We start from the raw sequence: 16,919 nt of genomic DNA on the forward strand, positions 1-16,919 counted from the left end.
CCAAAACATGAAACATACAGTGGATATGTCACGTTCAAAGATTCACATGAAATACGGAAGTTCAATTAAAAGATGAGAGCACGCAGGGGTGGTTTAATGAGGTGTATTTGATGGGAGCTTTGTAGTGGCTGCAGGATCAACTTCATGTGTCAATATCTAACCCACTCTGTCTCACTCTATGTGTCTCACCATCTCATTGTCTGTCTGAGTATCACTCTATTACAGTAATGACAAACACTCTTGGCTTCCTATAAATCAAAAATAAGTACTTCCGTTTGTTGCCGACTGACAGACCAATCAGCGACAAGGAATCATTGTCCAATACGTACCTACCTTTTCAAGTTTGAGTCTCACCTTAATGTCATTGTATTTTCTCTTTTACTGTTGTGTTTCCTGAAATGTTGTTTTGTGAAATATCGTGTTTTCTGAAATGTCGTGTTTTCTGAAATGTTGTTGTGTTTTGTGAAATGTTGTGTTTCGTGAAATGTTGTTGTGTTTTGTTAAATGTTGTGTTTCGTGAAATGTTGTTGTTTCGTGAAATGTTGTGTTTTCTGAAATGTTGTGTTTTGTGAAATGTTGTTTCGTGAAATGTTGTTGTGTTTCGTTAAATGTTGTGTTTCGTGAAATGTTGTTGTGTTTCGTTAAAAGTTATGTTTCGTGAAATGTTGTTTTGTGAAATGTTGTTTTGTGAAATGTTGTTTCGTGAAATGTCTTTCTGTTTCGTGAAATGTTGTTGTGTTTCGTGAAATGTTGTGTTTTCTGAAATGTTGTGTTTCGTGAAATGTTGTTATGTTTTCTGAAATGTTGTGTTTCGTGAAATGTTATGTTTTCTGAAATGTTATGTTTTCTGAATTGTTGTGTTTCGTGAAATGTTGTTATGTTTTCTGAAATGTTGTGTTTCGTGAAATGTTGTTATGTTTTCTGAAATGTTGTGTTTCGTGAAATGTTGTTATGTTTTCTGAAATGTCGTTGTGTTTTCTGAAATGTTGTTTCGTGAAATGTTGTTTCGTGAAATGTTGTTTTGTGAAATGTTGTTGTGTTTCGTTAAATGTTGTGTTTCGTGAAATGTTGTTGTGTTTCGTTAAAAGTTATGTTTTGTGAAATGTTGTTTTGTGAAATGTTGTTTTGTGAAATGTTGTTTCGTGAAATGTTGTTCTGTTTCGTGAAATGTTGTTGTGTTCCGTGAAATGTTGTTGTGTTTTCTAAAATGTTGTGTTTTGTGAAATGTTGTTATGTTTTCTGAAATGTTGTGTTTCGTGAAATGTTGTTATGTTTTCTGAAATGTTGTTATGTTTTCTGAATTGTTGTTGTGTTTTCTGAAATGTCGTGTTTTCTGAAATGTTGTGTTTCGTGAAATGTTGTTGTGTTTTCTGAAATGTTGTGTTTCATGAAATGTTATGTTTTCTGAAATGTTATGTTTTCTGAAATGTTGTTATGTTTTCTGAAATGTTATGTTTTCTGAAATTTTGTTTTGTTTCGTGAAATGTTGTTGTGTTTCATGAAATGTTGTTGTGTTTCATGAAATGTCGTTGAGTTTTGTGAAAGGAGTTTTGTGAAATGTTGTGTTTTGACCCTCACCTTGCAGTAGGCTTCAAACAAAGTAGTTTGTTCAATATTTTGTCTGAACATGTCCAAGGGCATTTTTCAAGTCTTCAAGTATTTTTACCCGTTCCAAATGGTCACATACAAATATGGATTACAAGATTTGTACAAATGCAGAAAACAGTTCACACCTTTAGACAACCTCTCCATGATGGCATTCAGAATTAACACAGCCCCCTGCCCCATTTCTAACGCTGTTCAACAATCCTACAAGCACTTTGCTTGAAGCATGCTGACACCTTAATCCTTCAGATATTCAATAATGTATGTCCCACTAGCTTTGACCGATACAAATGCACTGTAATGCCTCATGCATTACTTCAAAAACTGCCTTTTCTTTCCGAAAAATTCTGCCTCTCCACTCCCTGCCGAATCTTTTTGTACACCTATTTTCTCACACCTCTTTGCTTTTCAGGGCAAGCATGTGGTCCCTTAACTGGCAACCCAACTAAAATGGCCCTGGAGGGCAGGAGCGTGAGAGCAGGTACTGTTTCCTTCAAGCATAATATCCATCTCTTCTCTCAGCATTCCTCTGCACCCCCGAGAGCAATGTCTTACATCCAACAAAAATGAAGTGAGCGCACACTAAGTTAAAGGCAGAAAAAGACAGTGTAATCACATACTGTAGATATATGCTTCTCTCCAGCTGAACCTGGGAGGGGGGACATTTCAACAGAGCGATCTGGAATAACAGACAGAACCGTCCAACAACAATTCATTCTCTGTCTTTCTTTTCCCTCTGTCCAGAATATAAAAAAGTAGACTACGTACAAATATAGGGACTGAGCACAAGCAAAAGAAGTGTAGGGAACATTCCAGTGAACGCAGACACCCTGTCCTCTATCGCAGTGATTCTCAGCCTTTCTTCAGACGTGCCTCAATAGCCCTATTGAATGAAATGAAGTTCATCTTCATCAACACTGGATTATTTAACACGATTAACTATACAAAGGTTTGAACAATTGTACTATTATTGGTGGAAGCTAGACGTTTCAACTATTTATCAAGGGCCAGACTGTGACTATAATTTCGGGAATCTAACATAAACCCAGGCCAAACTCCTCACATTCACAAGAAAAAAAATTGTTTTGTTAAAATATTTGTCTAATTCAAGATTTAGTCAACTGCTCCATAGACAATTAATTGGGAAAGATGTTGTAGATGACATTGAGAGCACCAAGGGGAATGTTCTGAGTATATGGGTACGCAGCCCATTGCCACAACCATACCATCCCGATTGTGATGCATGGTGGTGGCTGCGTAATGTTGTAGGGATGTTTCTCATTTAAAAAGGGATTGGGGAACTTTTTTTTTTGTTTTTCAAAATTGAAGGGAGGATGGATGGGGAGATTCTGGGAAGAACCTGAAGAGGTCTGTAAAAGAGACTGAAAATGGGTGGAAAATTCATATTCCAACAGGACCCAAAGCACAAGGCCAAAGCTACCATGGAGTGGCATGCAAATGAACAAGGTGGATAGTTCTGCAGTAACCGAGTCGAAACCCTGACCTAAATCCCATAGAAAATCGGTGGAATGACTTGAAGGTTGCTGTCCATCAGCGAAAACCAACAAACCTCTCCCAGCTTGAACAGTTCTGCACTGGAGTGGGGCAAGATCTCCAACTCAGGTGTGCCAACTTTGTGCAGAGCATTACCCAAAAAGACTGGTGGCTGTGGATGCTGCCAAAGGTGCTTCTACCAATTATTGTCTCAGGGTTGGTGTATACTTAAGAAATTTCAGTTTTATTCAGCCACCATGTGCGAGAGAGAAAATACATACTGTATATACGTAGACACTGCATTGGCCTCTGGATCGTACGCCAACGTCGCCGCCATATTGGGCCAGGCAAAGTGAACGAGGGAGCTGCTTTTTTTCTGGATAAAAAATCACTAACATCTACATTTCTCAACCAATTTCAGTGACACATTTTATATTCAAGGGTTTATGATATCTACGCTGAGTAGATAAGTTGAGCTGAGCTATAAGTTAATATTACGATTTTTTTTTCTTTTCCCAAAACTTTTGGTGAAAAACTGTTCAATACGTTAACATTACTGCTTCCAGTTCATGAATCACCGGCCTGTCCTTCGATATGGTGGGATTCAATCCATTAATAGGTAATTATCACATTTTCCTTTGATCAGATAAGCGCTAGCTGGCGTTCATTATCGTCAGCTGAACGTCGAAATCGTTGTCAAGTTAAATGCCATTTGTATTGATGTTACAAAACAATACAATAGTCAAAGTAATTTTTTGGCATGGGTGCATTAACGTGATACAGAGGTAAGTATAATTATAAAGGATACTATTAGCTTGGTGTTTTTGGTGTTGCTAACTAAACCAGTTATCCTGTAATATGTTAACCATGTATGTAAGGTACATATGATTTTGTGACTGATTTTGCTCTGCTCTGTTTAATCCAGTTGAATTGAAGACTGGTGCGGGCTGGCCAGCAGACAGTAAGAGCTCTCTCTCCTGGGCTGCGAGGTGCTGGGTCATCCTCTAAATCTGTTGATTTAGCGCCGGAGTCTTTGGGAGACTACACAAGAGCATGAGGTCAGTGAGGCTGGAAGATGAGACACAAAACACACCTCTCATTCTAAATCTAATCTATCGTAAGCTTTCTGAATCTGTTGAATGTCGACTGTCTGCTCGATAGTGTCTTCTCTGTTGCACTTTGTTGAACTGCAAAAAACAGTGTACTCTCAACATTAGTGCAGAGCTTACCTGCGATTGTTCATATAGCAGATGTATTTAGTGAATTTAATGTCTATGAGTAATCACAGAGGTCATGTTGTCTGTTGCATCAAACCACTGACTGTAGCTTCAACAAGAGCTGAACAAAGTAACTGTCAATCATAATGCTTTGTTTTATGTGATGAACAAATATCTGACACTCAGACAATCATCTTTTGTTTCTGTCAGATGGTGCTGCTTGATCATGAATTTGGAAATGTGTTATTTTTTGTTAAGAACTGCTGTTAATTGTTTTGTTTTGTTGTTAGACAAGCACAGGACCGGGGTAAATGTCACATTACTATTTTGGTTTGAGCGCCATCTTTGGGAGTCCAACTGGGACTACTTCAGTTCTTCCTTCAGTCCATGAGGAGAAACCACAAAGACATGGAAAAAGTAGAATTTTGTGTGAGATACTTATTTACTTCCTAGTGAGGTGCTCTTCCTCTAGGGAGTCTAACAACCTGTCTATAATTATGTGTATTCTGCTGATATCTACTGGACATAATTACAGCCCAATCCAGCATTTCTGGGCGGCTCAACTTTGGTAATTGGTTAGTGACCCTGAAGTTTACATCTGTAAATCAAAACCCTGTTGGTGGTTGTTGGATGTGTGAGATACATAAGTTAAACTGAATATAAATGGACTATAACCTCCTTTATAAATGGTTATGGTAACTGATGAAAACTGATACAGTCAGCAGTCAAAAATGATTCATCATCCAGGAAAAACAAAAACAACAGTTCAGATTTTGTAAATTTTTCTAAATGAAATGCTGTTTAATCACTAATCTTTTTTTTTAATTAAGATTAGAATTACCGCTTTGCCGCCTTCCTCTCACCACTGACTTGCTTTCAGCATGCATCCACACTATCCGCTCCGGATACAGCAGATATAGCAGATGTTCCTATAGATCATCGCTTCAACCCTTCACAGAGAGCAGAGCTATAGTCTCGCTATACCAGACAATCAGAGATCTCCATCTACCGAATGTCTGGGGATTTCTAAATGCAAAGTTGTTGTAAGAATGGTGGCGACAGTAGTCGCAAACATGTCCTGGATTCAGACAACTGTTTATCTGCATACGTGGGGATAACATGCTGATATTGGTCAACGTCATCCAGGACGCCGCTCTGCTGGGTGGAGAGAGCTGGGAGGGAGCCGGAGATTCTAGCGGAATAAAACCTGCGTACGCAAGTCACATTCTTGAGCTGTTTACTGGCAGTAGGAGAGCTCCAAGATTCAATATGTTTTAAACTTTGAACAGAAACAACAGTGAGTGAACTGTCTGTGTGTCTGTAAGCACGTTAGCAGAGCAAGGGCCACCTGAAAGACTTTAGATTGCTTCTGCTAAGCAGTTTCTTTTTCTTTTTTTTTAACTCTATAATTGTCTGTATAGGTGTCTAGTGCAGAGCAAATACTCAGGTGTACCAAAGTGCCAAAGAAAATTAGCAGTGTGAAGCTGTTTTACAAAGGAAGCATAGTCTTGCCTAATGTTAAGCATTCCGAATCAATCTGCACTGTTCCATTCATTGATCACACATGTATATAATAGTAGTCTTTCAAACACAAAATTGCATAGAGACACATTTGCTTTCAATATGCTTGTGCTGACTTGCCAAAAAGAACACACCACATGGAAAAAATGAAGTTACATATGTACTGTCTTTATATAATGTTATACAGTTTGACACACACACACACACACACACACACACACACCCACACAATGTACAAACCATCCCACTCTCTTCTGGGTCTGTATGTGAGCCAGGGAAAGTGATATTGCATATGTGGGGACAGGTGTGGCAGCCGTATACCCAGGAAGAGGGGCTTAGGTTCGGGGAAGCTGCTTGCCATAGATACCCCAGATACCCCTAACCCTGTAAAGCTTATGGGGCTAAATCCTGCCTCCCCATACTCATTCTCACACACCAGCACTCACATAGTAAGACAATATCCCACTGGTGCAGTCACGCACCAGCTAGATCGGTGTTGGCTCAGGGAAAACAGCTGAGGAGGATGGGCTGTGTCCGTAATGTATGAAGTGTGTGTGTGTGTGTGTATGGGGGGGTAGAAAGTGACACGGAGGACATGACGCATGCACACATGTGCATATGATTAAGTGTGCATGTATGTGCGTCTGTGTACAACTCAGTACAACTCAGCCATGCAGACGCAGGTGCGTGTGTATGTACATCTTGTGTGTGCATCCTGGCTAGTAGGTACTGGTGTCATATGAAACTAGTAAACCTAATGAATCCATCGGTACTAATGATGTCATGCTAGCTTGTCAGGAAGAACGCTAAATAACGCTCCGAAATTAAACTAAGTTTGGCGAGGAAAAACTGGCATGGTGATATTCAAAGGGGTCTCTTGACCTCTGACCTTAAGATAGATTATGTCAATGAAAATGGGTTCTATGTGTATACCCAGGAGTCTCCTCTTTACAGACATGCACTCTTTATGATAATCACATGCAGTTTTTTGAATGTGGTATAAATGTGTTATTTTTGCCTATTCTAAAATTGTGTGTTTGAATATTTCTGCATACTGAAGTCTTGGAATTACATAAATTGGGTATCACTGTAAACCCTAGTCTCTTGTGGATCCAATGAGCCCAACTGTATTCATGTGTGATGATGTTAATCCCCATAGTAGCCATTTCATATAGTGAGACCATTTTTTTTAAAATTTGACCTCACTGTATTAAATGATCTGTGGTGACCTCTAGAATAATCACAGCCTCATTAAACTTTACAACCACAAACTAGAGACCCAGAGCATTCAGAGGACGGATGGCTTTCCTAGATAGATTGATGATATAAAGACCTGGCTTTGTTGAGACTGTCTGTCTATCGATCTCCTGCGCTCGGTTTCAGTACCCGGGACAGCACCGCTACACACGCTCCAACGCTCCAACTGAGAATAACTAATAATAATTATTATAGTTATATATATATATATAGTTGTTTTGATGTAAAAAATAAACAAAATCATGCCAGGGGGTGGGACAAAGCGGCGGGATGTAACGAGTTGGGATGAGAATGTGTTGGATATTTGATGGACTGTTTGATGCGGTCTCAGGCACTTTGAATTACATTGTTGATTGTAAGTTATCATGCCAGTACATACATCATGGAATAAATCACATCATGGAAGCTTTGAGCTCATACAGCAGTTGTCAAACACCTAACTTCTTGTGGTTCTACATGCCATTTAATGTTTCTCACTGACATACTGTGGGGGAATTTAAACATTGGCAGTACCCTTTGTCATTCTATTAGAGGTAGCCTTGTTTGACCTCAGTAAAACAACTGCTCGGTGGTGTTTACTCGCTTCAAGGACAGAGGCAAGAAAATCATTTAAGGCCTATGTACATGCTGACCATGTTTCTGTGTTTAATTTTCATTTTTCATAGCTGCCGTAGCGTCAAACCAGCGCCGCTCTAGAGAGGCACATACAACAACTCTAGACGTGACGTACACTAGCTCCACCAAGACTCCTTGGCTTCATCATTTCAGCATGCTATTAATCACTATAAATCATGGTGTCACGCTTGTTGAAGTCACCTTCCACTCAGATCCTGCAGTATATGTTTCCAAGTTTCAACTAGCTGGCTTCCACCACGAGGCCATGAGCTCAGAGGACCACACCCGGTCATGAACGGAGCAGACAAATACGTCACAACCTCAGAGTCTAGCTGTCATCTGTGAACATTCTTGGTAAAGATTTATTGACCTTCAATTGGGGCAGACTAAATGTTTCTACTCATCGACCCAAAATAATAAAAACACTGCTACAATGAGCTTTCATCGCCGGAGTGATCTTCACAACGCCTGTTTCCATTGCCTGAGGGGAGGCCACGCAGAAGACAGTGCTCCGCAACCTTCAAACTTCCTGGCCTGCCGGTCGATTTCCAAAATTGGACGCCAGCAGCGATGGGATCATTCCCGACGCTGCGATGTAATGTCGCTGTGATGATAGTGACCTGTAAGTCTGAGCTTGACGCCGTCAAAGTCCCCGCTACAGCCACCAACACTCTGCGGATGATGACAACGATATTTCCTTGGTGTCCGGCGAATATTATATTATAAATATTTGAATACCTTGCACGCAAAATAGAACTTTATTCAAAACAAACTACTTTCTCAAACTCATTTCTGGGGGGAGCTGTTGAGTTTGTCCAGCTGAGGTCCACAGTGTTTTACTTCCGTCTTGTCTCCTGCCCTTCTGTTCCACCCCGGTCTTTTTTTCTCCCCTCAGCTGACCTTCCCAACCCTCCAGCTCTTTATCCTGCAGATGTTGGCTTGACTTTGTGGTTTGTCATCTCGGCACAAAGGCTGCTCTGTTTACGAGGGCCCGGCATCAGCCTGGGCACCTGCCAGCATAATCTGTCCTAGACAGCCGCTCACTGAGCCAAGGGTGGGCATGAGCTGGGCAATGGAGCACGGAGAGGAGGGGGCAGGGGTTACAAGGCAGGAATGGAGTCAGAGCTGTGAGGGGAGGGAGAGACCATATCTACCATATCATAGGAGAATGGACAACAGCGTGTGTGAATGTTGTTTTATGACCTTTCTTACTCTGGCCTCTTTTCACAAAATGCCTTTTGGTTTTTACTAAAGACTTCTTCTGAGAGGAACACCAATAACTTTAAGAGACTTTTGGAAGGTTTTGTTCCTATTCCCCTGCATGGGACCAGTAGTGTTTATCTTGCCGTCTCTTTATACTTGGTGTCTTTTGAACAATACACATTATCTGTTGGTTGCATCAGCAAATGCACCTATATGTATATGGGTCGGGTTATGCTAGAAAAGAACTAGGTCGCATGACACGTTGTCCGACCACGTCGGAAGGCAAAAAGTGTTTATAGTTGTTCCGTATGGCCACGTGGTAAGGCAGGGTGAAAAGAATAACGGTGCACATTTTCAAACAGTCTCTCCAGGAAGCTTCATAGAGTTGCACTCTTTTTATACATGAAAAGTGAGAGAAGTGAAATAGTAAGTTGGTCCTGAATGGCTTTATGTGCTCATGTCACCTGTACATGATGCATGCTGAGTCTGAATCTTATTCTTGTTACAAGTGAAATAAAAGCTTGCAGGTACCAATCGCTACAGACTGTGAGCACCACAAAACAGGCCGGTGAGTGACAAAGCCTCCCAGAGGAGTAAAATAGATGTTACACTTTTTTGGCAGTAAAGAGGAGTCCCTTGGCACGTCCCAGTGAACTGGCAGATGTCTTGTTCTGACATATTCAACCTGTCTTGGCTTAGGGTGTAATCCCCACCTGTGTGAAGCTCACCACCATTATCACTCTAGCTGCCCTGCATCTCTGACACCTGTCAGCCTAAAGTGCTGTGACCCCATATCAAGGACTCTGTAGCACACTTGGATCCACATCAAACGGGCCGCGCCTGTGGGAAAAAGCTTGACCTATGTACGGGATGTTGTTTATTGACTTCCACTTAACATTTAATACCATAGCTTTGAGCTTTGTGGCATTGAAAACCTGCGATTGGTCCATCTTGTGATGGACAGGCTCCAGGCAGTGAAAAGTAGAAGTCCCACTTGTTCCACTCACATCAAGAACACAGAGCCCCTGTAGGGCAGCGTGCCCAGAGCTCTGCTGCTCGACTCCCTCTGTTCTTATGAATGAATGTTGGACACAAGTTTTTGTATCACGTCAAAACTTCAGTCCATAATTTCTGCCTCTTCCTGCACTGTATATTATTATTTTTTTCTCTCTCTCTCTTAAAGACATTTAAGTTTTGTGTTAAAGTTTGTTTTGTTCCAAATTTGGATATTATTGCTGCTTTCAAACCAAACGCAAAGCAAATTTTCGCCTTCATTACTCACACAAATTTGACCGCAGGATCATTTGTGTTCATTCATGTCACCAGACACGCCGGACACAAGAAGGGCCTTTACCTCCATGTAGATACCAACAACGTTTCATCAACCATGGCCAAAATAACCACTATCTAAATAAAACGGATTTTGCTGCGACTTAATTGCAATGAATGGATTAAAAGGATGCCAAAATAACCAACTATATCAATTGTGCTGTAGAAGGTCTGAATTCTGATAGTCTGAAGGATGTGCAGGACAAGAACAGCGGTATCTTGGATGAAAGCCTCGTGTTTGTTGGACCCATCTACCTTTCCTCCTGCCCGCCCTCTGTGTCTTTTTGCTCTTTTGACTACGTCACCACAGTCACTCCCGGCGCACTTACCTTGTGCAATTACTGTTGCCACGGATGGGTTTACACTGTAGTTAATGAAAAGCCCAGTGTGTCGCATACCTGCAGGGTGCCTCGTGCGGCAGCATCAAACGTCGACGGCCTGGCAAAACATTGTGATTTGACGCCCTGGGCGTGAGAACAGGCTTTTTAATGTGTGCAACAAGATGTTGCAGATCTTCTATCAGTCTGTTATTGCCAGTACAATCGTCTTTGTTACCATTTCTGATTCTCATTCTGATTTGCAAAACAGACCGAACAACTTGCATTATGTCCACCTCACAGCATACAGTAAAAATCCTCTCATTTATTTAATGTAAGTATTGTATATTGATAAGTATTGCATATTAATAAGTACAGTATTGTATAGTTTTTGCACACCTATCTGTCTATACATACACATACTGCACCTGGGAATGCAAGGGTTGGGCCAATCTAAGAGCTCATTAATAAAATGACTGAATGATTTATAGCCCTTCCAAACATGGCAGCCCAGTTTACAATGCCTGAAGAACTCCAGGGACACAATGTCCTTACTCAACTCAACTACTCAGAGACAGAAATGTTCTTGGTATGAACAGTAAAAGCAGTCTGGCATGATCACTTGGAAACATTTGTATGTATTTTGATTGTGTATAAAACAAGGCTGTAAAATCTCCAGCAAATCAGGGCAGTGTTCCCCTCAGTTCATACAGCTGATTTTGTTCTTGTTGAACTGACAGGGGTTTCATCTTCAGTGTATACAGTGCATCGTATATTCAGAGGTGACTAATGTACTGAGTCACAAGTCTGGAGCTGTAATTGAAACTATTCCAGGAAGAATAATGTGTGGCGTATGGAGTCAGGTTAACGCGACCAGGTGGAATATTATCCAGGCCAGCCACAGTTTATAGCTTCTCCATGGTGACAGCACATGTGCTAATCACGAAAGCATGCAGGAGTGGCAGCCTGTGAAGGCCTGAGATGATCTGCTAAAATACTTCTTCGACAATTTAGTCCGTTTTGCTCATGTCCTGCAGTCTTTTGTTTATATATATACAGTATGTTAGGGCTGTCAAATTATTAAAATGTTTAATCGCGATTAATCGCAAATTCAGACAGACAGGGGAGCGAAGGAGACACAAGGGACGGGAAAAGACAAGAAACATAAGGTATAACTAGAGACATGGCCGTGACAGTCATCAATAATTGAGAGTGCAACCCTTCCAAAATGCCACTTAAAAACTAGGGCTGTCAATCATGCTGCTTTATGCAAATGTATGTACATATTTAATATTGGAAACCAATTAACAACACAAAACAATGACAAATATTGTCCAGAAACCCTCACAGGTACTGCATTTAGCATAAAAAAATTGCTCAAATCATAACATGGCAAACTGCAGCCCAACAGGCAACAACAGCTGTCAGTGTGTCAGTGTGCTGACTTGACTATGACTTGCCCCAAACTGCATGTGATTATCATAAAGTGGGCATGTCTATAAAGTGGAGACTCGTTGGTACCCATAGAACCCATTTTCATTCACATATCTGGAGGTCAGAGGTCAAGGGATCCCTGTGAAAATGGCCATGTCAGTTTTTCCTTGCCAACATTTTGCTTAAGTTTGGAGCGTTATTTAGCCTCCTTCCCAACAAGCTAGCATGAAATGGTTGGTACCAATGGATTCCTTAGATTTTCTAGTTTCATATAATATATGTTGATATGATATATATTCATATGATATGATTCATCATATGATTTTATATGAGATGCCAGTATTTTCACTCTAGCTTAAAAACTGAGCCCACTACAATTCGCAAGTTGCGTAAACTAGTGGCGTTAAAACGCGCCATTTTCGTGTTAACTTTGACAACACTAATATATATATATATATATATAGGTGGGGCTGCTTTCTTTGTCTGTTTAGCACAAGGAATTACTGCTTTTTATTATTATAAAGCTCTTCCTTCAGACAACATGCAACTTCCTACTATAGTGCTTGCAAATCTTACCGTTGCACCCGTTGCAAAGGGGGCCATGTGCGGCGGTATCCATCGCCAACGGCCGTGACAAAGCCTCGGTATTTGACGCCTTGCAAATGAGAACGGGTTGGTAGGTCGGTTGACCTTTGCAGAATCTAAACTCAATTTTTGGCCCCTGAGATTATGTTAACAGACATTAATAATAGAGTAAATATAAAGTCATAATTACAGTAATAGGAAGAAAATTTCAGTTGATCATTAGTCCCATTCCCCCACCCCCAACCCCACCTCTTCGGCGCCACAACTCTGAATGGCAGACGTTAGAGGCCCAAAAACGAATTCATGAGAAATCCTTGGGGGAAAAAAAAGTCTTGTCCTGTGTTGGTGGCTGCTGGTTTTCGCCACGTGAAACTAAACTCCAAAGTGTGTGTGATGTTTCATTGGCCCGCACATGCTGCCCAGCAACAGACAAGACGACTAACTGAATCACAGTGAGGACCATCTGGGGAGGTGAACGTGTCATGCTGTGCCAAGCTGCAGAAAAATAACTCATCATCGCACTGCCCTCAGAGGAGGACAGAAGGCAAAGGCGGACAGCGGCAGCCGTGCCAACGACTTTCACAATGCCTCATTATTATGTTGAGAACCTGGGACGGGCGAATCACCACCTGCCCTTTCATTGTCTACATACTGGGGTTCAGTCGACACGGCTGTCTGGCACACTGACTCTGTTTTTGTGTCAATGTTGAGTCCAATTTACTTGACTTTTGCATCATAAATCTCCCAGCAGTCAAAACTGGCCCCACCACAGAGGCGGGTTGGAGAACACTTAATTGTGATTGGCTGGCAGTTATATACCAGGACAGGATATATATATTTCCAATGAACAGTTTAATCTGCATGTATTGGACTGCATGTAACCAGAGCAACTATACAAATAATTTACTCTAGCTAATGAACTTTGGAAAAGTTTCAAAAAAGGTCTGGTGAAGCAGAGACCAATTACCGCTACAGCTGATATAATGAACAAATAGGTATAATGAGTGGCATTCAAATTATGCTACCATGAGTAATTATATCAATGCTGTATGTATAGGGCATTTAATTGAAATGTATTTTTGTTCTGTACAAACAGACATTACTAGTGATGTCATGCAATCAATAATTAATTCATGAAATGAGAATGAAGCCTGCTTGTCAATGATTAAGGTGGTAACTGACCTTTTAAAATTCCTTGTGAAAAACTCAAACCTATTTTTCTGGATGTAAATCTTTAGAAAAAAAAAAAGCTAACAAATACAATTTTTAAAAAAGGCTCAGTAATTTCTTAAAACAGCTGGTCACTGTAGTTTTCTATCAAAAGTTACTCAAACAGGAGGAAATAATGCGTTTGTTGGGAACTATTTTCAGCAGTGGATGAATCTACATTTGGTGCTCTTGTGAGGGCAGCAGGACAGTGTATGTGTGATTGAGTCATAATAAACAATTGTGTATGTTCATGGTAATGAAGGTAATGGTATTTATTAAAGTTCAAAAAAAATAAATTACAAAGTTATGGTCTGATTATTCTCTTAAGTTCAATGACATAGCACCAATACTAGATAAACGAATGATTCAAAAAAAGGTTAGACTGCGATGTGCGTGGTGTAGAAGTGTTGTTCTAGAGAATTTTTATATGCAATGTCTTCATGTCTCCGCCAGTAGAAACCTCTTGCACTTGCCACTATATGTCACTGCCAGTCTCACATCTGTAGTCACTATCTATCACATTCAAAATTCCACACAGCCAGGCGGTGACAAAAGGGCTTTATCCTTCTCTCAGATGTCCTATGAGAGGGCAATAATTAATTTCAGTGACATGATCAGTGCCGCGTGATCTAAATGTGGTTTCAGAGGCTTTTCTGTCAGGAATATTTCTGGCAGAACAATAATTTCTTTGGCATGGAAATGGTCGAATGGAACATGAGAAGAAAATAACATTCGTCAGCAGCTTCAGTCCAATCATTACTGCTGGAAACCAAGGATAAGTGTGCGTATTTGTGTGCGGTGACGCCGTGTGAATTCAGCTAGACATGCCTCGCATACCGGCTGTGTCTCTCTCTGCGTGACGGGATATTTTGTCATCCTGCAGTCTGGATCCTCATTCTGTTCTGCCTCAGAGTGATGGAGTCCAGATTGACATGACTCACAGCCCAGGAGGCAGCCTCTTCCCTCTGCTGAGGTATCATCTCCCACTGACTAGCAGCACTTAGAGAGGATGGATGGTCAGAGAGAATCACAGCGCTGCTCTCATCACCTCACTGCTGCAGCCTCTGCACACAGTTCAACTACAGTACAGTTTTATAGTCAGGTAACATGGGTGAAAAAAAAACCAATATAGCACGATTGCAGTTATTTCTCAATTCCTGCGTTAATGTGTTTTTTTTTTACATTACTGCATTATTCTAAACAAAATATGAGATTCATGTGTTAAAGCTTCAGTAGGCAACAATTTTTTTGTCATCATTGGGCAAAAATTCCATAATAACCTTTCAGCATATTGTAATTCAAGTGTGCTGAGAGAAAACTAGACTTCTGCACCTCCTCATGGCTCTGTTTTCAGGCTTTAGAAAATCTAGCGGAAGACTTTGACCAATCACAGGTCATTTCAGAGAGAAAGCGTTCCTATTGGCTGTGCTCGGGTCATGTGAGCGGTGCTTGGTATTCCCCAAGAGATCTCAACGTGGCTGCCGGGTCACAAACTTTCTCATTTTACAGCTAAACAGTACACTGCAAGATGTTTCTGAAAACAGTTCGCAAGTGATTGACAGCCGGCTCTCATAGACGGTAGCTGGACAGCAGATCCCAGATCAGCTCTGACTGCTTGTTTTCCTCCGGTCTGTGAAATCTTGCAGATGCCGTTAGGAACACCGGAAGACACCGGAGGACACCGGAGGACACCGGAGGACACAGAGGCACATGATTTTTTTCAGGTTACCTGTTTCATCTACTACTGTCAGAATATTTTTTATGACAATAACTTTTTTTTTAATCAGATTTGCTCCAGTCTTGCCTACTTCAGCTTTAAATGTGCTAAATATTTAAAAATATTACTATATTGTCTTAAATTGTCCAAAAAAATAAATAAATCATCAGGCTATTGGCAGGTCATAGTAACTGACTTAAACTGTTGTCGACCTTACTTAGCTTACCACAGTGGGTATGGCACTACTGTCATGTAGGTGCTCTATTCAGCCAATATTACTGAATACAGTCTGACCGAAGACAATATAAATATGTCAAATAACATTTTGCTTAATGCTTATTATTAGAAATACAATTTAAAAAAGCTATCAAAAAACTTTTACAGGTGGTTAGGCTGATGGGAATGTCCTTAATTTTGCAGGTATTTGGTTATAAATCAAAGTATTGGACAATTAAAAATTAAAAACAAAAACCTGATAATGACGCTAGATGAAAGGTCAGAAGATCACCAAAGTAATTACAATTCAGGTGGAGCATCGGTGGAACTGAGGCAGGCCGAATAAAGCCTGATTGCTGAAACTAGCCACCTGTGACAACATCAACCTGTCACTCAAAGCGGCCACGCCCCTGATTATGCATAAGTTTAAGGCTTAATATAATTTAAATGGGTGAGTAATATAAAAATTCACCCTCTGTACAGTTGTCATGGACATATTAGCTATAGAAACAGTTTTTTTTACCATGCTGTAAACTGTATTTATTTGTGCTGTAAAGTTGGGCATTTTAACATGGGGGTCTATGGGGATTGACTCCCTCTTGGAGTCAGCCTCAAGTGGCCATTCAAAGAACTGCAGTTTCTGACGCTTTATTTTTCAGCACCAGAGGCTGCCACTTGGTTAAACCATATTAAACAATACTTAATATATAATTCCCCCAAAAATTACATTGAAATATTGTCAATGTGCACGTATTTTCAGATGGAAATACCTGTTAGTTTTTCTCTCCATCTTACATTGATTTCTCTTTAAACAGTCAATTTTCTCTCCATCTTTGGATGAGTCAATATTCTTTTACACTGTAAACGCTTCAATGAAGGTTTGTTCTGATCTGAAACGTGCATTGCTGCTCTCAGATATTCCCTTTAGCATTCTTAACTTCCTCATGGATCCACAATCCTCTCAGCTCTGATCAATGATATTAGATGACAGCTGTCAAATAAATAGTAATTTGTCACAGACACTGGGAGGAGGAGTAATGGCTGCTGTATAGTTGCCTAGGAAACACGCCAGGCGACAGACTCCAATGCGCCGACACAGATCCATTGATAACAATGGCTTAGTGACACAAATGAAAATCATGTTGTATTGATTGGGTATCCAACATGCTGGCACTCCATCGGATTCCTTTACAGTTGCAG

At 40.6% G+C, this 16,919-nt stretch overlaps 1 long non-coding RNA gene across 1 annotated transcript; it reads left to right on the forward strand.

The window, feature by feature from the left end:
* The first annotated feature begins 2,726 nt into the window (after positions 1 to 2,726).
* On the forward strand, positions 2,727 to 15,109 carry LOC119490406. Its single transcript, XR_005207399.1, has 3 exons — positions 2,727 to 2,804; positions 6,564 to 6,569; positions 15,099 to 15,109. It is a non-coding gene; the product is annotated as an uncharacterized LOC119490406 (long non-coding RNA).
* The last annotated feature ends 1,810 nt before the right edge of the window (positions 15,110 to 16,919 follow it).

This window comes from Sebastes umbrosus, chromosome 6 (genome assembly GCF_015220745.1).
Source record: "Sebastes umbrosus isolate fSebUmb1 chromosome 6, fSebUmb1.pri, whole genome shotgun sequence".
Classification (NCBI taxonomy): Eukaryota; Metazoa; Chordata; class Actinopteri; order Perciformes; family Sebastidae; genus Sebastes; species Sebastes umbrosus.